General features: G+C 49.1%; 2 protein-coding genes and 1 long non-coding RNA gene across 4 annotated transcripts in view; 2 read left to right on the top strand and 1 right to left on the bottom strand.

Moving 5' to 3' along the window:
• Positions 1–2,289: 2,289 nt before the first annotated feature.
• LOC140702938 (uncharacterized) lies at positions 2,290–21,232 on the bottom strand. Of its 2 annotated transcripts, none has more exons than XR_013539500.1 (3): positions 16,237–21,232; positions 12,743–12,861; positions 2,290–2,638 (listed from the first exon to the last, which is right to left on the bottom strand). It is a non-coding gene; the product is annotated as an uncharacterized LOC140702938 (long non-coding RNA). The 2 variants fall into 2 exon arrangements; XR_013539501.1 differs by lacking the exon at positions 16,237–21,232 and adding an exon at positions 15,237–15,363.
• LOC144584981 (uncharacterized) overlaps positions 8,764–22,875 on the top strand; it is a 464,602-nt gene continuing 450,490 nt past the window's right edge. The window contains 1 exon segment of the mRNA XM_078382381.1: positions 8,764–8,849. The gene's annotated coding sequence lies outside the window, so the exon portion shown is untranslated.
• LOC144584976 (uncharacterized) overlaps positions 8,795–22,875 on the top strand; it is a 178,045-nt gene continuing 163,964 nt past the window's right edge. Inside the window, exon 1 of the mRNA XM_078382369.1 lies at positions 8,795–8,849. The gene's annotated coding sequence lies outside the window, so the exon portion shown is untranslated. The remainder of the gene's footprint in view (positions 8,850–22,875) is intronic.

Genomic DNA, 22,875 nt, shown 5'->3' with positions numbered 1-22,875 from the left:
ATCAGGTGGGGGGGTGCAGGACCGCTTTGGGGGGCTGAGGAGTTGCAGAGATGGAGAAAAACCCTTCTCTTCTCCCCCCCCCGCCAACCCCCGAGACCCTCACAATCTACAATGCAGGAAAGGCCTTGCCCGGTTTGAGGGAGGGGGCGAGGGGGGGTTGTTTTTCTCCCTGCCTTCCTCCTCTTTCTCCTCGGATGGAGGGGGGACTAAATTAGGAGGGGGTCCGAATGGAAAGTCTGGGAGGGGCCTCGATCTCGCCCTCCCCCTCCCCAGCAAGACACCCTTTGTGCGTGTCGGTGGGTCCTCCTCGACCCCCTTCTTTCTCCAGATCTTGCAGGCAGCCTTTTTGGGGGGGTGGCAGAGGGGGGAGAGGGGGGAGCATCCCACCCGGTGCTCTTTCTCTCTCCCCCCCAATTTCTCCTTCCTTCAGGAACCCCCTCCCCAAAGTTCACCCCCCCAGATCAGAAAGCGGGGTATGGGATTCAGTGGGGAGGAGAGAGAGGGAGGGAGGGGGGGCTGCAAAGGGAGGACATGAGGGGGGTCCCAGAAATGGGGCCTTTGGGGTGAAGAGGGGGGGTCAGTTTGGGCTGATGGGGCTCCCCTCCTCTTCCCCCCCAGATGCCTGGCCTCCCATCCTGAGCTTCTTCTGGATCCGCCTCCCCCCTCCCAGTCTATGGGGTTTGAAGGGGACTCTTAAGGATCAACTGCAAGAGTGGGGGGGGCTTCCTTGTTGCCTTGCATGTGTGAACACAGACCCCCTTTTCCCGAAAGGCAGGCAGGAGAGAATCAGGAGAGAGAGAGAGAGAAGGGGGTGAACTTTCCTCCCTGGGATCTTTCTGGAGCGGAGGCTGGAAGGGGGATCCATCTCCCCAGGAACGGTTGTTCTCCCCCCCCCCGCACTGCCAAAACGGTTCTGGACTTTGGGTCCTGAAGGCACAATTCAGGGCCATCAGCTCTGCAAAAGACCTGCCCCCTCGTTCCTCCTTCCAGGGGATTCGCCCTCCTGCGTCCAGTTCGGGGCTCTCTGTGGTGTAGAACAAAAAAGGGACTTTGGAAAAGGCCAGAAGAGGCTCCGGTCCTTCCACGTGGAGGGCAGGAGGAAAGAAGGACCGGAAAAGGTCACTCGGCTCTGGTGTTTTCTAGATGTTGATTTTGTTTCCATTTTTAGTGTAGCTTTGATTTGATTCTCTTTAAGGTTTGTAGATTTGCTGTTTTTAACTTTTAAATCTTGTGTTTTAAAGATTTATATGAGCGGCCTTGTGACCTTTTTTTAAGGAGAAAGGTGGGGTAAAAATATTTTAAATAAATAGTGGGAGATGCTTTCATCGCAGGTGTCAGTGGGAAGCATGGTTCCTGTTGCTCTCTGGTTCCCGGCTGTTGCCCCCTCCCTGGGTTGGTGGAGGTTTTATCTCGGAGCCTGGCATGAGATGCTCCTTCCTTCCTTCCTTCCTTCCTTCCTTCCTTCCTTCCTTCCTTCCTTCCTCCCTCCCTCCCTCCCTCCCTCCCTCCTTCCTCCCTCCCTCCCTCCCTCCCTCCCTCCCTCCCTCCCTCCTTCCTTCCTTCCTTCCTTCCTTCCTTCCTCCCTCCCTCCCTCCCTCCCTCCCTCCTTCCTTCCTTCCTTCCTTCCTTCCTTCCTTCCTTCCTTCCTTCCTTCCTTCCTTCCTTCCTTCCTTCCTGCCTTCCTTCCTTCCTTCCTTCCTTCCCTCCCTCCCTCCCTCCCTCCCTCCCTCCCTCCCTCCCAGGCACATCCTGGAAGGAAATGTTTTTGATTTGCTTTATCCGTAAAGCCTCCAGGATGATCTTTTCTGTTTTTCTTTTCTCCTAGGAAGGGGCCAGACTGAGCTGAATTCCCTTTGCTTTTTTGGGACCAAAAACAAAGAATCAAATCCCAGATCCCTCCAACATTTGCAAGGTCAGTGAGATTTCAAGAGGTGGCTTAAGTTGCTTTGCCCCCCCTCCTCTCAGTTTCCCTGGCCCGGCAGGGATTCGAATCCAGGTCTCCTGGTTTCCTGTCTGGTACTCCATCGATGACACCACAGTTCTTCCTTCAACATGTGCAAAGTGCTGGTGTTTGGGAGTACGGTTTTCTTTGTATCTTATTTAGGTGTCTTTTTAAAATAAAATCTCAATCCTGCTCACCCCGCCCCCAATGCTCACCAAGGGCAGGTCCTCTTGGCAAGAGGCAAAACTTGGTCATCCTGATTTGGGGTGTGTGTGTGTGTGGGGGGTTTCCCTTCAAGTCTCCCTCCTTCTTTCCCCTGAACAGACAAGCCAGACTGGGGGGGGGGGTTGCTTTGCACCATCAACTTTTACTTAAAACTCTTAGGATAATCGATCAACAGGGAACCTCAGTTCTGTCCCCACCTTCTCCTTCAATGGGAGGATAAAAGGGACGGTAGACGGAGGCTGAATCCAAACAGGACGGGGAGGGGGGGCTTCCAACCAGGTGCCCCTGATGTCTGTGATTTGCATGGTTCCCAACACTCGCTGGGCGTCCTTCTGGATCCAACGCTGTCAGTGTTGAACCAGACGGTGCCGGCGGTCCGATCCGCTCACTTCCCTCTCAGATGATTTGCGCAGCTGGGTCCCTGCCTGGACGCCCTGTCGCTCCCCGGATGGGTCCACACACAGAGAGTCTCTAAAGAAACCAGAAGGGTTGACTAAAGAGCTTTCAAGTGTAAAAAAATGTGCAAGAAAAAAAGACCCAAAGGATTATCGTCCCGTCAGTCTGACATCAATTCCTGGAAAGGCTCTAGAATTGATCATTAAGCAGACAGTTTGTAATTACTTAGAAAGCAATGCTGTCATTACTAGAAGTCAACACGGGTTTCTCAAAAACAAGTCATGCCAGATGAATTTGATCTCTCTTTTTGATAGGAGTTACAGGCCTAGTGGATGAAGGGAACTCTGTGGATGTAGGATATCTTGAGTTCAGTAAGGCCTTCGACAAGGTTCCTCACAATATTCTTGCAAAGAAGCTGGTACAGTGTGGGATGGACAGTGCTACTGTTAGGTGGATTTGTAATTGGTTGACTGACCAAACCCAAAGGATGATCACAAACGGCTCCCCTTCGTCCTGGAAATAGGTGACTAGTGGGTTCCCCAGGATTCTGTTCTGGGTCCTGTGTTATTCAACATCTTTATCAATACCTTGGATGAAGGAGAGAGTATGCCAATTAAATTTGCAGATGATACCAAATTGGCAGGGGTTGCTAATTCCCCAGAGGACAGGATTAAAATTCAGAATGACCTTGACAGATTAGAGTCCTGGGCCAAAACTAACAAAATAAGTTTCAACAGGGAGAAATGTAAGGTCCTACAACGAGGCAGAATGATCTGCACAGATATAGGATCTAGGATGGAAGACATCTGGCTAGAAAAACAGGACCCGTGAAAAGGATCCAGGAGTCTTGGTAAACCACAAGCTGAACACGAGTCAGCATTGTGATGCGGCTGCCAAGAAAGCCAATTCGATTCTTCGTTGCATACATAGGTGTATATTGACTAGATCAAGGGAAGTGATAGTACCATTCTATTCTGCTTTGGTCAGACCTCACCTGGAGTCTTGTGTCCAGTTCTGGGCACCTCACTTCCAAAAGGATGTTGACAACCTGGAACGTGTCCAGAGGAGGGCGACCAAAATGTTTAAAGGTCTGGAAGCCATGTTGTACGAGGAGTGGCTTAGGAAGCCGGGAATATTTAGCCTTTCAAAAAGAAGGTTGAGAGGGGACATGATAGCCGTGTTTAAATATTTGAAAGGGTGTCATGTTGAGGAGGGGGACAGGTTTGTTTTCCAGGGCTCCAGAGACTAGGACACGGAGCAGTGGTTTCAAACTACAGGAAAAGAGATTCCATCTGAACATTAGGAAGAACTTCCTAACAATCAGAGCTGTCCAGCCGTGGAATAGGCTGCCTCGAAGGGTGGTGGAGTCTCCTTCTTTGGAGGTTTTTATGCAGAGGCTGGATGGCCATCTGTTGGGAGTAATTTGATGGATGTTCCCGCATGGCAGGGGGTTGGACTGGATGGCCTCCGTGGTCTCTTCCAGCTCTATGACTCTGTGTCTCTAAGAATAGACTACAGTAACTCTCTTTAGGTGGGGCTTCCCTTGAGGCGGACACGAGGAGATGCAAGAGGGGCAGTGTCTCCTCAGGCCATCGCTCTCCCCCTCCAGTCGTCTCCTCTGGGAAGGCATTTCCATACCCCCGTGTGGGTGATGGTTCTTCCGTTCTACATTCTCTCTTTTCTCCTTTGCTATTTGCATCCACGCTTCCCTCTCAAGTCCATACCGTACTCTCCTCTTTGCCCCAGTGGAAAGTTTTTCTGGCTGAGTGATGGTTCCTTCACCTTTCTACCTCTTCTCTTGATATAATCATTGACTCTCACATATGAATCCATGATTTCTCCATCCAGAAACTTTCCCACCCTTCTAGCAATACCTTACTCTCTTCATCTCCACCGTACTGGCCTCCACTTCTCTCTAACTCTCTGCTCCTGGTCCTTCTTATTTCTGGTCTCCTTCCTTCTCTCTTCCCTTCACATCCTAAATGGGGGGATGGCATTTCCCCTTTTCTCTTTTGTCCCATTTCCTCTTTTTCCTGGCTGGACGCTCCTCATGGATACAATGGAATCGTGGATCAAGACTCCACACTCACTTTGTGTCCAAGACACATCTAACACACTCTGTCAATCAGTCCCGATCCCAACCACCAAGGCAATACTTAACAGTCCACTCTTCTTACCTTGTTCCGTGCACGGAGTTGCCAGGTTGTTAGATTTGTGCCCAACAAATTCTCCCTCTCTCCTTCACCGTGGTGTCATACTCTCTAGTTGTCCCATCTGCACAGCTGAGGTCCCCACCAGAGAAAGTAGGCCATTGAAATCAATGGGACACATCTCCCTGTTTTCTCAGCAGGTGACCACAGCAGAAGACCCAGATCCTGGATGAGCCCCCAATTGAGAGAAATGCTCACACCATTGTTACTTAATACAGTAACCAGGCAACCACAAATACAAGCAGCTGTCCTTTATTGAAAAGCACTTTTTCAAAAGCGGGTGTCCTAACTGGGTAGGCACACCCATCAATACGGGTAGCGTAATATTTCTCCCCTACACCCGGCCGCAGGATCCCTCCCTTGTTTCCCCATTGGTCCGGGTACTCCAAGGTGTACAGCCTATGCGGTGCACCTAAACCGATCACAGGAAGTCCCGCCTCTGTTTACATCTCCCACTCCTCTCTTTACCTAGATCCCTCTTATTTATTTCTATCCTTATTTTTTGGATGTTGCCTTTTCCTAATCTCCCTGCGGTCATTCTAACTGTATTTACAGTTGTATGTGTAGAATAAAGAGAGAATTGTATTTTAAGATATGTATAAGTTTTAGTAAGATATTGCATTTGCATGTACGTAGCTGTTTGTTTACGAAGGCAAACGGCTAGCTTTCCGCTCATAAAACAAACTTATTAAGGGGGGAGGACTGTGGTGTAGAGAGAGGTCAACTGGTGGCCAGCGTAAAGGAGAGAACATGTCGTGGGCCTTAGGCTAGTGAACACGTAGGGGCACGGCACAATTAATATTTAATATTAATATTTAAATATTAATCAAGCAATTAATTTTACTTATTAATTTAATATTTGACCAATTACTCAATCATCCTGTCTTTGCAGGGACTTGCAAAAGCAGCCTTTACCTTCCTCCTTTTCTCTCGCCAGATTGGTTCTTTAATTCCTCCTCACTTTCTGCCATCAGAGTGGTATCATCTGCTGGGGGGGGCAATGTGTAGCCTGTATAATTAAAATTGTAAACCGCCCGGAGAGTGCTTGTAGCGCTGTGGGGCAGTATATAAGTCCAAAAATAAATAAAATAAATAAAATATCAGAGGTTGTTGATATTTCTTCAAGCAATCTTAATTCCGGCTTGGGATTCCTCCAGTCCAGCCTTCCGCATAATGTATTCTGCATATAAGTTAAATAGGCAGGGTGACAATATACAGCCTTGTCGTACTCCTTTCCCAATTTTGAACCAATCAGTTGTTCCATATCCAGTTCTAACTGTTGCTTCCTGTCCCACATATAGGTTTCTCAGGAGATGGATAAGGTGGTCAGGCACTCCCCTTTCTTTAAGGACTTGCCATAGTTTGCTGTGGTCCACACAGTCAAAGGCTTTTGTATAGTCAATGAAGCAGAAGTAGATATTTCTCTGGAACTCTCCGGCTTTCTCCATAATCCAGGGCATGTTAGCAATTTGGTCTCGAGTTCCTCTGCCCCGTCGGAATCCAGCTTCTACTTCTAGGAGTTCTCGATCCACAAACTGCTGAAGCCTACCTTGTAGGATTTTGAGCATAACCTTGCTAGCGTGTGAAATGAATGCAATTGTACGGTAGTTGGAGCATTCTTTGGCACTGCCTTTCTTTGGGATTGGGATGTAGACTGATCTTTTCCAATCCTCTGGCCACTGTTGGGTTTTCCAAACTTGCTGGCATATTGAATGTAGCACCTTAACAGCATCATCTTTCAAGATTTTAAATAGTTCAACTGGAATGCCATCACCTCCACTGGCCTTGTTGTTAGCCAGGCTTTCTAAGGCCCACTTGACTTCACTCTCCAGGATGTCTGGCTCTAGGTCAGCAATTACATTGTCTGGGTTGTCCGGGATATCCAAATCTTTCTGATATAATTCCTCTGTGTATTCTTGCCACCTCGTCTTGACGTCTTCTGCTTCTGTTAGGTCCCTCCCATTTTTGTCCTTTATCATGTTCATCTTTGCACAAAATGTTCCTCTGATATTTCCAATTTTCCTGAACAGATCTCTGGTTTTTCCTTTTCTGTTATTTTCCTCTATTTCTTTGCATTGTTCATTTAAGAAGGCCCTCTTGTCTTTCCTTGCTATTCTTTGGAAGTCTGCATTCAGTTTTCTGTAGCTTTCCCTATCTCCCTTGCATTTTGCTTCCCTTCTCCTCTCTGCTATTTCTAAGGCCTCGTTGGACAGCCACTTTGCTTTCTTGCATTTCCTTTTCTTTGGGATGGTTTTTGTTGCTGCCTCCTGGACAATGTTAGAAGCCTCTATCCAAAGTTCTTCAGGCACTCTGTCCATCAAATCTAGTTCCTTAAATCTGTTCTTTACTTCCACTGTGTATTCATAAGGGATTTGGTTTAGATTATACCTGAGTGGCCCAGTGGTTTTTCCTACTTTCTTCAGTCTAAGCTTGAATTTTGCTATAAGAAGCTGATGATCAGAGCCGCAATCAACTCCAGGTCTTGTTTTTGCTGACTGTATAGAGCTTCTCCATCTTTGGCTGCAGAGAATATAGTCAATCTGATTTCGATATTGCCCATCTGGTGATTTCCATGTATAGAGTCGCCTCTTGTGTTGTTGGAAAAGAGTGTTTGTGATAACCAGCTTATTCTCTTGACAAAACTCTATTAGCCTTTGTCCTGCTTCATTCTGAAGTCCAAGGCCAAACTTCCCTGTTGTTCCTTTTATCTCTTGGCTCCCTACTTTAGCATTCCAGTCCCCTAGAATGAGAAGAACATCTTTCTTTGGTGTCAGTTGTAAGCTGCCCCTTATCTCCAAAGAGATTTACGGGGGTGCCGGAGACTGGGATGAGTCCAAAATCCAGACAAACCTCTGCACTGCTGAGTAGAGCCACTTAGGTCTCAGCCAGGTCCTGTCTAAACTTCTTCCTCAAAAGCCAATCCCCTTTATTAAGAAAGCAACACACACAGATAAATCCATGAGTTAGAATAATCTGGCTCTAAATCTTTGGTAGCAAACACACATGGCCAATTAGACATTCAGCTAGTCTGTACAAGAACCAATGCATGCAGATTAAATCATTACTGCTTTATTGAAAAGAATTGCTTTAGAAAAGGTTTCAGTTGATAATAAAATAGTTCAGTAGGTACATTTTCATATCAAGACAAACAGAATACTCCCCTCCCCACTCCAGCTAGAAAAATAAAGAAATGGAATTATGCTAACTAATAAAAAACATAATACAATCCATCTCACGTGTCTTGGGTCTTCATAGGCTGATGCTAGATGAAAACCAGTTGACTTCCATCAGTCCATGGTAGGAAAAATAGTCCATAGCAAAGCTACAATCCATTATGGGAAAAAGCACATGTCTGACCTTTCTCAGTCTAACTCCATCTTTTTTCAACCCCTTACCAACTTCCTTCTTCTTCCCAGAATTCTTCATCAGGAACACCCCCTCCTGGGTCTTGTTGTCCCGCCTAACTTTCTCATGAGAGCTTGAGAGTTGTTATCAAGTTTTGTGGCAGAATTATTTTGACTACGAAAGTCTCTGCTCTCTACTCATCCTAGCAACGAGATAACCAGAGAGCGAAGCACCCCTCCTTGCCCTTTAAAACCTATCTAACTCTGCTCCGTATCCATCCACCTTTTGGGACTTAGTTTTTTGCATTATACTGTTCCGCTGGACCTCTACTACTGTTGTTTTAAAAACTCTATGCACTCTGGAAACTTTTTTTTAACCTTCCCTTTCAACTTCCTTCTCACTAGCTTCCTCATTTGATGGAAGTCCACCCTTCATAAATCAAGGGTTTTTGTGTCTGGAGACAACATGGTCACTATTCGCTATTGACTCAGTGACATTCCCGTCCCTAACCAGGTCCTGAGCACCACATGACATTAGATCCAGAGTCACCTGTCCTCTGTTGGGCTCCACGAGAGATCCCCTCACTGGCGCGCTCTCCCTCCCGCGCATGCGCTCCTCTTCCCCACAGAGGGGGCGTGAAATGGGGGGTCTGTGGCGCGTGCGCAGTGGAGAAGGCGGCCAGAAGGTCTTCCCTCAGGAAGGCCGTTGGGCGAGTTTTAGTGGCCTTTATGGTAATTAGAAAAATCCCCCCCCGCGTCCCTGGGAGAGGTGGGGGTGGGGGTGGGGGGGTCTGAGTTTTCCCGAACAGGTTTCAGGATCGCAGGCAAGGCGTCTTTCTGGGAGGCGTCTATGAAGGGGTTGCCTGGCAACCCGGCGACCGCGCAGGGGAGGAGGTGCTGAGTTTTCAGGATGGCGGGCGAGGCATCTTTCTAGGAGGAGCGGGAGGCTCAAAACGTCCCTTCAAGGTAGAGCCTGGCCCGGTGGGGGGGGGGGGAGAAGAGGGGATCTCAGAAGGAAGGAAGGAGCACCTCATGCCAGGCTCCGAGAGAAAACCTCCACCAAACCAGGGAGGAAGGGGGGCAACATCCGGGAACCAGAGAGCAACAGGATCCATGCTTCCTGCTGACACCTGCGATGAAAGCATCCCTTTTCCTCCCCCCCCCCACAAAAAGGCCCCCATTTCCCACTTGGGGCTTTCCAGGAACTTTCCCCCAAGCTTTCCAACAAAAGGGGTTTCCTGGGGGGGTCACGCTCAGACTTCGGCTGGAGAAGGTCAAGTGGGGGGAAGGAGGGGAAAACAACCACAAAAACGGGGAGAGGAGAGGAAGGGAAACGCGGGCCTGAGGGGGCTCAGAGGGGAAAGCGCACAAACACACAAAAGGGGGCCTGGGGGGGCCTTGCTCGGGGGGGGTGTGTGTCCCTCCTGCCTCTTCGGAGTATCGGGATCTCGGCCGATACACATACACACACACAGAGAGAGAGAGAGAGAGAGAGAGAAAGGCCCCTCCTGCCCCCCCAAGCACGTGGGACCATCTTTCTATGGACCCCCCACCCCACCCCCCACTGCTCTCTCTCTCTCCCTCCTCTCTCCCCCAATAAAGGCCCCCAAATCGCCCCCACCTCCATCCGGATCCTCAGGTGGGAAAAGAGGCCGGTAGAAACAGGGAGGAAAGGGGGGGAAGGAGGGAGCAAGGGAGGGAGGGGGGCACGGCCTCCACTTCCGGTTCCGGTGGGGGGGAGACACAGCCCCGGAAGCAGCCCCCTCCTGTCTCCTCTCGCACTTTCGTAGCTCTACATTCACCCCCCTCTCTTCCCTCCCCTCCCCCGCCCTCAGCCTTTCCCGTCCTGCTCATCCTCATCCTCATCCCTCGGGTGATCGCTTAATAAACAGTCTTTAAGAGGAGGAGAGGGTGAGGCCAGCGACCCGCAGAAGGATGGAAGGACGGGGGGGGGAGAGAGAGGGGGGCGGCCCCCAACCCCCCCCTCCCGCAGCTCGTCTTCTCTTCCCATCCTTTCCTTCAGTCCTGAGAAGCTGGGAGGGGGGAGGCTGTCCATGGGCATCTCTTACTCACACACACACAAACACACACACACACACACACACTCCGACCGACTCCTCTGCCCCCCTCTTCCAGCGCCCCCTTGTGGACCAAAGGGGGGAACGGGCAGGAGGAGCCGATCCCAGGGGGGGAAAACAAGCCTCCCTCCCGAGGGGGGGAGTATCGGGGGGAGGGGGGAACGCCGCGGCTTTCCCACCCTCCAGACCAGGAGCGATGCCCGCGAAGGCGCCACGATCCGCAACCCCCCCAGAAGCCTTCTCGGAAGGGAGGTCGAGGGGGGGGGTGCAAGGGGGGGCAGTCCCAAACCTCCCTGCAAACACACACACGCTCACTCAGAAGCAGAAGCCAGGCAGTCCCAAGCCGCCTCCTATCGCACACTCTCTTAACTCAGTGGTCAGGGAACAGGGTTAAATTACCCCAAAAGGGGGTAAAAAATGAAAATCCTGGGGGTAATTTTGGACGTGACCCTAACCCCCTTTCCTCCTCCTCCTCTTCTGCCCAGAGGGGGGGTCCCCAGCTCCCTGATCGTCCCCTTCCCACCCCCTTCTCTGACCTGGCCGGGAAACTTTGAAGTACACAAAACCTTTCATAGTTAAAGATCACCTCCTGAGGCTTATTTCCTAAACTGCTAGGCTTTGGTGAGGGTGGATACCAAGAACAACTGGGTAAAGAAGGGGACTTCTGACAGCTAATTCTCACCTAAAAGAGCTGGCCTTCCGTTGTGCATTTTACTGGAATGTAAGCAAGTGCCCAGAACTCTCAACAGAGAGTTGCAGAAAGATATTTTTTAAAATACCCAGAAAAAGAGCCTGGCCCCCAAAGCCCAGAGACCATATAAAATTCAGATTGGGCCCCTCCTCCCACTTGGTCTGCAATGCATGGAGGCCTTGCAAGTGGAGGGAGGTGGAGGCGTCTATTTTTCTCTTGTGCTTCCTCGTCTTCCTCCTTGAGGGGGGAAATTTGGAGGGGGGCAGATGGGACGTCTGGGAGGGGTCTCGATCTCCCCTCCCATCTGAGCAAGACACCAGGGTCCTTTCTCTGTGCATGTCCTGGGTCCTCCTTGGCTTTCATGCGAGGAGACCCCCTTCTTTCCCCAGATCCTGCAGGCACCATTTTGGGGGGATGACAAAGGCGGAAAGGAGGGAGCGTCGCTTGGAGCTCTTTCCCTCCCCCCCATTTCTCCTTCCTCAAGGTAACCCCCCCTCCAGCTTCACCCCCAGGTGGGAAGCGAGCTATGCAGTGCAGGGGGAAGGAGGGAGGGAGGGGGAGAGGGGGGCTGCAAACGGGGGACAAGAGGGGGTCTCAGAATTGGGGCTTTGGGGCAGAAGAGGGGGTCAGCTGGGTGCGATGGGGATTCCTTCCTCTCCACCCATGCCTGGCCTCCCATCCTGAGCCTCCTCAGGAATCCCCTCCACTTGTCTCCCCTCTGGATGCCTATATAATGTATGTAGTTACTTCACAAACCACTGTAACTATGTCCAATGTTTACTTCTGCCAATAAAGGATCTATCTATCTATCTATCTATCTATCTATCTATCTATCTATCTGTCTATCTATCTATCTATCTATCTATCTATCTATCTATCTGTCTGTCTGTCTGTCTGTCTGTCTGTCTGTCTGTCTGTCTGTCTGTCTATCATACCTCTTAGATCTGCCCATTATTTAAAGAAAAACTGTTCTCCTAAAAATATTTCTTTAACACAAAATATACAAGTGCAATATACTCGTGCCTGGTGGATTTAGAAACAGGCCTCCCTGTAAGGACAGACTGGGTGTGGTGAGGGAACACAAATGGGGCGTTGAGATCTGGAAGCGGGACCGGTCCAACAGGGTTCAAAAGGCTCCATTGAAGGGTCAACCAGGCGGAAATGAAAGAACCTGCCCGGGAAATAAAGTGCTGGAGAGAGTTAATGGAGCCTCCATGACACGGGGCTGGAGTCGATGATCCAGAGGGTCCCTTCCCGCTCGGCAGTTCTAAGAGGACGGGGTAGACTCCAGAAGCGACATCTCGCATGAGTGAAGTTATGATTTCTAACGCACGTCTCTAGTGGAAAAAGAGGTTAATTTCAGGATTTCTGAGGGCTCTGGAAGAAACTTGAGGCATTTTGGGATATTTAATGAAACCGGAATGATTGCTAGGCAATCCAAAATCAAATCTCCAGAGTTAGCCTTACAAATCATTTTACGGAAGGGCTCAGGCAAATCTATACACCTTTTATAAGCTACGTGTTAGATGGCCAGAATACCACACTAGAGGAAAAATTAACAAAAAAACTTCAGACAGCCAAAGGAATAAATGCCCCCCCCCACATTAATCTATTTATTGAGGAGGGAGAACCTTTCATAGTTATTGATGAGTAGCAAAGCTAATATCAGCCTCTGAGGCTCTATCATTTGGGGGGGATCATGAGCCAGGTTGAAATGTGAACATTTTAAGAGCATGTTTCGAAGCTCTTATATCCCACGTCTGCAATGGGACAGAGAGTGGGGTGGGAGGAGGAAGTAAGTAATGAGAATTACTATTGCATTGTATAAGTTATAGACATTTAAGGGAAAATTTTACCTGGAGAGAAGTCGTTCCCAGAAAACTCAAGCAGGAGGTCCTCACACAGAGATCATAAGCCTCGATCCAGAAGATCCCACGCTGTTGGGGTCAATACGGGGTCACCTCCTCAAAGGCCACTGGAAGCGGGAAGGAGAAAACAGTCTTACTAGGTGGAAAAGGTCCCACAACGTCCCATCTCCGTTTGTTTAAAAGGCTTGAAAATAACAGGCATACTCTGAAGTTCAGCTTCAGTAACCTGAATCACATGTCCAATTTTCTGACAAACAGGACAGCTGCCACAATTACATCTGATTGATTTTGAAACCCTGGGCCAGTAGAAACGAGTAGCATTCTATTCAAGGTCCTTTGGAGGTGAAGGTGGCCAGAAAAAGCAGCATCACTGGGGAGGAAGGCAAACCAGAGTCAGCCGCGTCCCTTTATGACGTCAGAAAGGGATCACTTTTCTGCGCCCAACAGAAACATCCGGGGGAAAATGACCTGACTCAGAGGCAGAAACCTCTACCTGAGCAGACAGCGCTCCCTCCCCCACTTTCCAAGTTTAGAACCTCAGTCTTAATTAATTGTTCATCAGGCTCCGGCTGCCCATCAGTCACTTCAGCATGTTTTGAAGGCCACGAACTCACCTTCTCCAGCTCAGCAATTTTCCTGTTTTTAAACATTCTGGGCAGCCTTTAGGCCTTTGATTTCTTTGTCCTGCCTAATCAACTGGACAAAGCAAACATACCCGTTTCTTTCTTTGGAATTTAGGAATTCTCATTGGTAGCCCCCTTTTCTCCTGGTCGGAGGGCCTAAGTCCGCCCAGAATGTTAAAAACAGTCCTATGGGTTTTAAAATGCAAATGGGCCGAAGTGTGTGGAAGTGCTGGTTTAAAAAAGGAGAAACAGCACTTCCCGCACAAAAGGGCCACAGAGCAGGCGGGCGCTGGAGAAATCAGCCTTCCCAAGGTTGATCTCCTTTTCCTTCATCCGGCCTAAAGGCTGACAGAAACAGGCAGCGACTCGGGTTCAGAAATGAATGACCATGGCTTCCTTTTAGCTACAGAAATCGTCCCGTCAGAATGCAAAATGAACAACTCTAGTGACCAGAATAGCCTCGTTCTCTCATTTCTCCCCCCCAAACGTGCTAGCCGGTTGCAGAAAGAGTCGCCACCCGAAATGCACCAACTCTCACAGGCGCCGAAGCCTGGCAGACCCCGAGGGAGGTGGAAAGAACTCCCCCCCCAACACGAAAAGTCTTGTTTCAAAGAGCCTTTCCTGACACGTCTCGCCTGCCTGGTTCCTCATCTGTCCTGTCATGATCTCAACTCCTCCCCCCCCCAGGCTGGACACTGCCTGCCCCCCCCACCGGACGCTGAGCCTCTTCACCCACAGCCTGGGGATCGGGGCCCCAGAGAGGCCCTGCCCTCCCTCCTTGGCCTTGGCTTGTTTGTGCGTTTGTTGGAGGAGACCCAGAAGAAGGGAAAGGCCAGCCTTGACCGAAGGGAAGGTGTGTGTCTGTATGTGTGAGTTTGGGGGTCAGATTTGCCATCTGGGTTCCTTTTCTCTTTTTTTCTGGGAAATGACCCTCTCTCTGTTACTGCCCCCCCCCCAACATATAGAATGTCGTGGTCTCCCTCCCTCCCTCCTTACTCCCTCTAGGAGCCTAGATCAGCCCCCTAACCTGCAAATGTCATTTCTGGTACCCCACCATCACCCTCTTGCTTCCCCTTTTGCAACCCCCCTTCCTCCTCCTCCTCCTCTTTGAAACCCCATCAGGCTCGCTTCCCCTTCCCCCCCAAGACTTAAAACTAACTTTTCCAAAGTTTCGGGTTTCCCCCATCTCCTTGGGGGTCCCTTGAGGTTTTGACTGGCGTGGGGGGTGGGAGAGAGAGCCAGGCCCCTTTCTATCCATCCCCTTTGAAACCCACCTGGAGAAGGTGTGATTTTTTGTGGGGGGGGTGTTGCCATGCAGGAAAAGCCAGGACAGACCCCCACCCCACTCCGCCCCCAAGGGTGCCTTGCTCGGAGGGGGATCTGGATTCCTGTTCCCCCTCAAAGCAGCCCCCCTCCCTCTCCTGAAGACAGACACCCCTCCCCCCACGCAGATGAGGGGGAGACCCAGAAGAAGCAAAAGGCCAGCCTTGGGGGAGATTTGCCATCTGGGTTCCTTTTCTATTTTCCAGGAAATGATGGTCCCTGCCCCCCCCAACAGAGCTTATGAGACGTCCTGCTCTCCCTCCCTCCCTCCTCGCCCCCCCCGACCGTTTCCCACCTCCTGCCCAGACCCGATTGGGGGGGAAGATCCTGGGAGCCCCATAGAGGTGGGGGAGGGGAAGGAGAGGGAGGGAGAGAGGAGGGGGGCGACCTCCGGGGGGGCTTCCGCTTCCTGTGAGAGCAGCGCCTCTTCCCCCTTCATAGCTCTAGGGTCCTCTGGTTTCCCCCCCACAGCAAAGAATGGAGAGAGAAGAAGAAGAGGGTCATGAGGGTCCCTCCCCCCCCCAGTTCGTGCATACCTGAGGCCAAGGAGGAGGAAAGAGGGGGGGGGGGGTATCGTCGCCAAGGGAGGGGGGCAGAGGGTGAGGCGCCTCTCCTCTTTTCTCTCTCCAGAATCCCCCCCCCCCCGCCTGCCTGCCTTCCTTCCTTCCGGGCTTCCCTCCAACCGCCGGTCTTGAGGGGGGGGAGGGGAGGAGAAAAAGGGCGGGAAGGAAGAGAACGGGGGGGGGCGCGGGGGGGGGGTTGGTCGCTTTTCCCCTCAGGAGGGGAACTGAGGCGAGCGGCGGGGGGGAGAGGCTCTCCCTCCCCTTGGAAGGCTCTCCCCGTTCGGAGCCTCCTTCTCTGAGGGGATTCGCCCGAGGTGGTTTCCCTTCAGGAGCGAAAAGAGGCGCTTCCTTTGCCAAGGGAGGGGGTTTCTCTGCCCTCACCGTCAACGTTTCGTTTTTGTATATATAATAATAAATAATAAATAATAAAAGGAGGGCGTAGATCTAACTGCGTCAAATATATAGAGAGAGCGAGAGCGAAGGGGGATATTCTGCCCAGAGAGAAGCCCGTAAGCATGTGATGGAGGTGTGTGTGTGTGTGTGAAAAAGGCGGGGGAAAGACGGGGGGGGGGAGAAGAGTGCGCCTTTTTGGCCTTCCTGGCAGAGCCAGAGGGATGCCCTATGTGGGGGTGGGTGGGGGGGGTGGGTGTGGGCGCGCGTAAAACGGAGCTGAGCCATTAATTAACACGGAGGTTATAAACTCGGAAAGTGAGATGGGTGGGGGTGGGGTTCTCTGGGGGCCTGAGAGATTCCCTTCTCCCCTTTGAAACCCCCCCCCGCCTCCCTCTCGAGGAGACCCAGAGGAAAAAAACATTGCCTTCGTTTCCACTGGGAAAACAGGCCTTTCTCTCTAAAGCTTTAAAGGAGGCGCTCAGCCACGGAGAGTCCCTGCCCCGGGAGGCTTCCACAAATGGGGGGGTCCCCTCCTCCTCCCTCTCCTTCCCCCCCCCCCCCTCCGTCTGCCAGGCTCTACCTTGAAGGGACGTTTGAGGACTCCCGCTCCACCTAAATAGATGCCTTGCCCGCGATCATGAAAACTCAGGGGCCCCCACCCCACTCTCCCATGCGCAGCCCAGCAGCCAGGGAGGGGATCCCGCGCGTGCGCAGAGATGAGGCGTGGGGGGGGCTTGGAGGGCAGCCTGTCAGTCACTCTGAGGGGGAAGAAAGGGCGGGTGAGGGGGAAATGGGGGGGGTTCTTGCCCAGACAGCCCTCCAGAGGGAGGGGCTTCTGCCCAGAGACAGGTGACGCGCAAGGAGCACGAGGAGCGAGCTCTCATTGGGTCTCCCATTTCTTCTGGGCAGAGTCAGAACCTCTCCCTGTGAGTAACCGGGTTGCCGCGTGTGGCCGCCTCCTCATACGTCACAGAGGGGACGCCACTTCACACTCTCTTTCTCAACACACGCTGCCACCAACCACACACATATATCTGACTCCTCAGACAAAGGTATGGATTTTTAAAAGGAAAATGATTGTTTATTGTAACAAGTAAATAAGTTAATCACTATAATCAATACATAAAGTATCCGCTCAACCACACTAACACTCAGACCTTCACTAACACAGTACTTCATGCCCTAACTCAACTCTCACTCTAACTCTAACTCTCCAAAACTGACTCACATCATTCACTCCCCCCCTTATATACACAGCTCCACCTCCTGGAGTCCCACCTCCTGCCCTGCCATAGGCAGATGAGCTCCAGCATAACATTGATAGGCAGGTGACGTCATTGCAGCCGTCATCGCAGCCGTCACATACCTCCCCCTTTATAAAGTTGTTTTGCGATGAAAAGCTAAAATGCTTTTCATTCCAAAACAACTGCACATGAAACATACGAAAACATATAACCATAATATAACCACATAACATTTTTAAGCATGAACATATTTTCTTAAATATACTTACTTTCCAAATACCCATCTGCAAAATTATACACATAGGTAATAGCACAGTCACAGTATCAGTTTGCAACTTTTTACACTTAGTTAAATTTTTCCCAAGAGTCCATGTTTACTCATCCGTCGTCTTCAGGTCTTCGGGGTAAGGCGTCAGTAACACAGTTCATTGTCCATTTGACAACCTTACCCTCTAAGTCATAGTCCTGCAAAATGCGAGCCCATCTCATTAGATCACAGTTCTGGGCTTTCATAGTCTTTAGCCATATAAAAGGTGAGTAGTCCATGCACCAAATGAAATGTCTCTTCCAGACGTAGGCCCTCACTCTCTGGATCACGTAAACGATGGTCCAACACTCCTTTCTGATGGTCGACAAGTGCTCTTCTCTCTTTCGAAGTTTCTGGATCAGGTAGGACACAGGATGCTGGTCTCCGTAGTCATCACCTTGGTACAGCACGGCTCCTACCCCGGCCTTCGAAGTATCGATGTGGACGATGAATTCCTTATTTAAGTCTGGAGCATGCAACACAGGGCGGCTGGTTGATGCTTCTTTTAGCTTTCCAAAAGCCACCTTGCTATCATAGGACCATGGAACGAGGTCACTGCTCCTTTTCTTTAACAGCTCTGGATCAATCTGATGTAACATTTCTTTGGCTACATCAGGTTTGCTGTAGAAAACCTGCTGATACTTATTAACTAAACTCTGCTGTTCTATAGATAGAGCAGGGCTGATCTGCACCCCCGCTGAGATGAACTTTTTCTGTCCCCTCCATTCCCAGAAAAGTAACTCCTGTTCTCTTTTATCAGCTGTTTTCATTTCACACAGCACATTTTTTCTTCACTATAAGAAGGCTTAAGGGCATTTACATGAACAACCATTTTGTCTAGGTGTTCATCAAGAATGCTATTGAGGTTACTCATTTCATGAATACCTCCATATGGACTGCTCCAGCTCAGTTGTAGCTTGTTCCCCTTGATGGGCCTCAACAGAAAGACCTCATCTCTAGGAATGAATTGAAGTTCCCTAGCCTTTTGGTCATACCACAGTTTTTGTTTGACTTTTAGGGGTTTTATATTCTCAGCAGCCAAATCTAAATTTCTTTTGAGGCTGTTTACCACAAAGTATACACATGTGATCACATTTTGGGGGTTTCTTTTAACCATCTGATCCCAATTTTGCATAATAAGATCCAGCGGACCCCTCACATGTCTCTCAACTAATAGTTCAAAAGGGCTGAACCCAGTACTCTCTTGTGGAACTGATCTGTATGCATATAAAAGTAACGGTGGGTTTTGGTCCCAGTTATTAGGGTTCTCAGGTACATAGGCTTTAATCATCCTCATGAGGGTTCCATTGAATCTCTCTGCCAACTCATCACTTTCCAGATGATAGGGAGTATTCTCTAAGTGTTTTACTCCACAAATTTGCCATAATCTAGTTATAAGCCTGGATGTAAAAGACGGTTCTAAAATGTCTGCTTCAATGTTTTTAACAGGTGTTGAGACTTTTGGTAAAGGCCACATCTTAACTTCAGTCTCATCACTGGTATAACTCTGTTTCTGGCACACATCAACTTTCTGACAGAAATTTCTAATCTGTTTTTCTATTTCAATTATTGAACAATATTTATCTGGTACCATTAACAGGCTTCTAATCTCAAGTTCCCCTTTTGAAATATTTATCTGTTTCTCTCTGTATAGCAACCCTTGTTTAGGGGATAATCCTTTCCCAGCCACATTTCCAAAACAGCCTTTTAAAGTGGAATCTGCTAGCTGCTTTTGGACAAACTTATTTTCCTGAGGTATTTCCAGAGAAATTGCCTCAGCTTGGGGTAGATTTCTATCTCCCTCTTGAAATTCAGTAACATCTCCTGCTGCCTCATTTTGTTCTGGTAGTGATTGTGTAATCACAAAGGCACTCTTGACATGCTTTGTTAAGTCAGTGCCAATAAGAAAAGGTGTAGGAATTTGAGAAGAAACCCCCAACTCGCCAAACTCCCCGCCATCCTTGATAATCAATTAAAACATCTGCTACAGGCAAAATCACTATCTCCTTCCCAATTCCTTTGAGAGTCAAGTTCTGATCAGGAATCATACAATTCTGAGGTACAATATCTGAGTGGCAGAGGGAAACCTGAGAGCAAGTGTCTCTTAAGGCAGTGTAGTTATGTCCAAAACCTTTTATTCTGTCCCCAGCTGATTCCAGTAACTGTGAATTTGTCTGAATATACAGGCACTGTCTAATTTCAGCTATAGGCAGATCTTCATAGTCGCTTGTACTCTGCCCACTCAAAGTATCAATTTCAGAAGAGCTAGCTGCTGCCTCTGGTTGCGTTTCCATGGCTACAGAGCTACCTCTAGAGGGAGTCATCTGGCTGTTCTGTATACAATATACAGACTTGGCATCTTTTAAATTCACTTTCTGAGGAGAATTTTCTTTATTTTGTTTTGTATTATAACACTGGGAAGCAATGTGTCCCCTTCCCTGACAAGCAAAGCAAATTTTATCTCCCCAAGAGCTTTTGTTAGTGAATTTTTCTGATTTTTCTTTTCCCTCCAAAATCTGGTTCCTGGACTGGCTCTGCCCAGAAGTTTTATCAACAAAATGGCCGCCCATTTTAGGCTGACCCTGACCTAGCTCTTTGGAGTGCTTTGGGTCCCATGTTTTCATCATGCCTCTTCCCCCATAATTTACAGGCCCCCTTATTTGAGAAATAAAATCAGCAATCTGAGCAGCCTGTCTAATGTCAGAAGGTTTCTTTTCCTGCACTAAATATTTAAGTTCACCATGAAGTAAGGAATAGAACTGCTCCAAGCCTACAATAGCTTTTAATTGTTGAAAAGTCCGTACATTCTCCTGTTCTAGCCACCTGTCCAAACACCTCTCTAAGTTAAAACCAAGCTGTGTATAAGTTTCATCTGATCTCTTAGTAAGCTTTCTGAATTTCTGTCTCTGGTGTTCTGAATTTATGCCAAATCTAAGAAAAACCAACTTTTTAAACTCTGAATAATCTTTACTGAGTTCAATTGGCATATCAGCATAGACTTCCGCCATTTTCCCACTAATCAGAGACCTTAAAATTATCATTTTCTCTGCTTCTCTGAGAGAAAAATCTGAGGCGGTTCTCTCAAAACTTGTAAGGAACGGTTCAACCAAATCCCCTTGTTTATAGGAAGGAAATTTCTTTAAATCTGCTTTTGATAATTGGCTCTCCTCATTTTCCCTATTATTATTATTGTTCTGGTTCAGTAATTCCATTCTTCTTATCTCCAATGCTATACGCTGTTTCTCCAGTTCAAATTGTCTCTCTCTTTCCTCCTTCTCTAGGGCAATCCTTTCCCTTTCTATTCTTTCCTCCTTTTCCATTTCCATTTTCTCTCTCTCCAATCTTTCCTCTTTTTCTATTTGTCTCATTCTATATTCATGTTCCTGGGTTAAACGAATTTTCCTCAGTTCTGATAACTGTTCCCCATTAATTCCTTCCTCCTGCTCTGAGGTAAACCTGTCCCCTTCTTCATAAAACACCTCTCCAGCTCTTTCAGACATCTCTGGAGACTTTGGCTCACTTTCAGCCATTTTACTGCGTGTCAAAGGCATGTTTCTTGCACAGAAGGCTCCTCACTATTTCCAAGCCTCTGTTTAAAATACTTTTTTCCCTTTCCTGTGTTAAGGTCTGATATATATATTAGCAGTGTGCTCCAACTGATCTAACACTAGAAACTGTAACCAAGCTTCTCTAGCATCTTCTTTTCCCCTTTCACTGGCCTCTTGCCAATTTCAGGATACTTTATTATTATTTATTATTATTTATTCAATTTATATGCCGCCCACACTACCCAGAGGTCTCTGGCTGGCTTACAATAATTAAAATTCAATACAGTAAAAGATAAAATAATTAAAATACAATTAAAATACAATTAAAATTGCCATCAGACCCACAGCTAATATTATTTCAATTAAAAGCCTTCTGGAACAGGAAGGTTTTGACCTGGCGCCGAAATGTCATCAGCGTCGGCGCCAGACGAATCTCAGTCGGGAGGGCATTCCATAGTCTGGGGGCAGCTGCCGAAAAGGTCCTTTGTTTACAAGCCGTCCCTCTTATCTCCTTAAGGGATGGCTCTTTCAAAAGGGCCCCCTGGCTAGATCTTAACTGCCGGGTAGGTTCATATGGAAGGAGGCGGTCCTTCAGGTATCCAGGGCCCAAGCCGTTTAGGCCTTTATATGTCAAAACAAGCACTTTGAATTGGGCCCCGGCAGCAACTGGTAGCCAATGTAACTTATACAGAATCGGCTTGATATGTTCCCTGGTGGCTGCACCACTCACCAGCTGCGCAGCTCGATTCTGGACCAGTTGCAGTCACCGGACCGTCTTCAAAGGCAGCCCCACGTAAAGCGCATTGCAGTAATCTATGCGGGATGTTACCAGTGCATGTGTGACTGTCATGAGACTCCGCTCGTACAGGTAGGGCCGTAGCTGGTATAATTTCCGCAGCTGAAGGAAGGCGCCCCTGGCCACCGAGTCCACCTGGGCTTCCAGTGTTAGACTGGGGTCCAGGAGCACCCCCAAGCTGTGGACCCTGTCCCTTAGGGGGAGTGTAACCCCATTCAGGGTGGGGAAATGGCCCTCCAGCCTGTCCGGTGAAGCACCCACTAACAGCACTTCCGTCTTGTCTGGATTGAGTTTCAATTTATTAACCCTCATCCAGTTCATTATCAGGTCCAGACACGAGTTCAGCACAGAAACCGCCTCACCTGGATTGGTGGAAAACGAGAGGTAGAGCTGAGTATCGTCAGCATATTGCTGACTCCTCAGCCCAAACCTCCTGATGACCTCTCCCAGTGGTTTCATGTAGATGTTGAACAGCATGGGGGACAGTATTGAGCCCTGAGGAACCCCATGACATAACTGCCATGGGGCAGAGCAACTGTCCCCCAGCACCACCCTCTGGACACGGTCAGCCAGAAAGGAGCGGAACCACCGTAAAATGATGCCCCCAACTCCCAACCCAGCCAGCCTATCCAGAAGGACACCTATCCAGAAGGACACCATGGTCGATGGTGTCGAAAGCCGCTGAGAGGTCCAGGAGTATCAACAGGGTCATACTCCCCCTTTCTCTCTCCCGGCAAAGGTCATCGTACAGGGCAACCAAGGCAGTCTCTGTACCAAAACCTGGCCTGAAACCCGATTGAAATGGATCCAGAAAATTTTATATTGCTGCCTTTGGCTGCTTTTATGTTCACCACAGCTCTGCCCTCTCACAAGAGCTGTTCAAAATGGAGATCCCTCAGCTTTGCTGCGCTTGGTCTGTCCTCTCAGAGTTCACCTAACTCAGGACCCTCTGACCAATTTGCCACAGCCTCTGCTTTTGGGCTAATCTCCCTCACAAAATTGACCTTACGGAGCTCATAAATCAGTTATCCACTCTGAAGCTTAAGTGCCTCTCCACTAGATTTGCTCCCCGTGAGTCAAATCCTAAAGAGTTACCCACACTTTCCACTCCAGGTGACACTAACTGAAGTCCTTTTGCTCTGGTCACTCTAGCCAAGGCTTTACTGGACAACTGGACAACTGGACACCTCGTATCCCACACGCTGGCACCAATTTCTATTGTGGCCGCCTCCTCATACGTCACAGAGGGGACGCCACTGTGAGGAATTAAGTTAGGCAGCAAGAACTTTCACCTAGTTTTTTCTGCACATTGCTTATCTGGTAA

Source organism: Pogona vitticeps, chromosome W, assembly GCF_051106095.1.
Source record: "Pogona vitticeps strain Pit_001003342236 chromosome W, PviZW2.1, whole genome shotgun sequence".
Taxonomy (NCBI): Eukaryota; Metazoa; Chordata; class Lepidosauria; order Squamata; family Agamidae; genus Pogona; species Pogona vitticeps.
The sequence above is the reverse complement of the archived record's forward strand: the minus strand, read 5'-3'. Positions and strand labels throughout refer to the sequence as shown.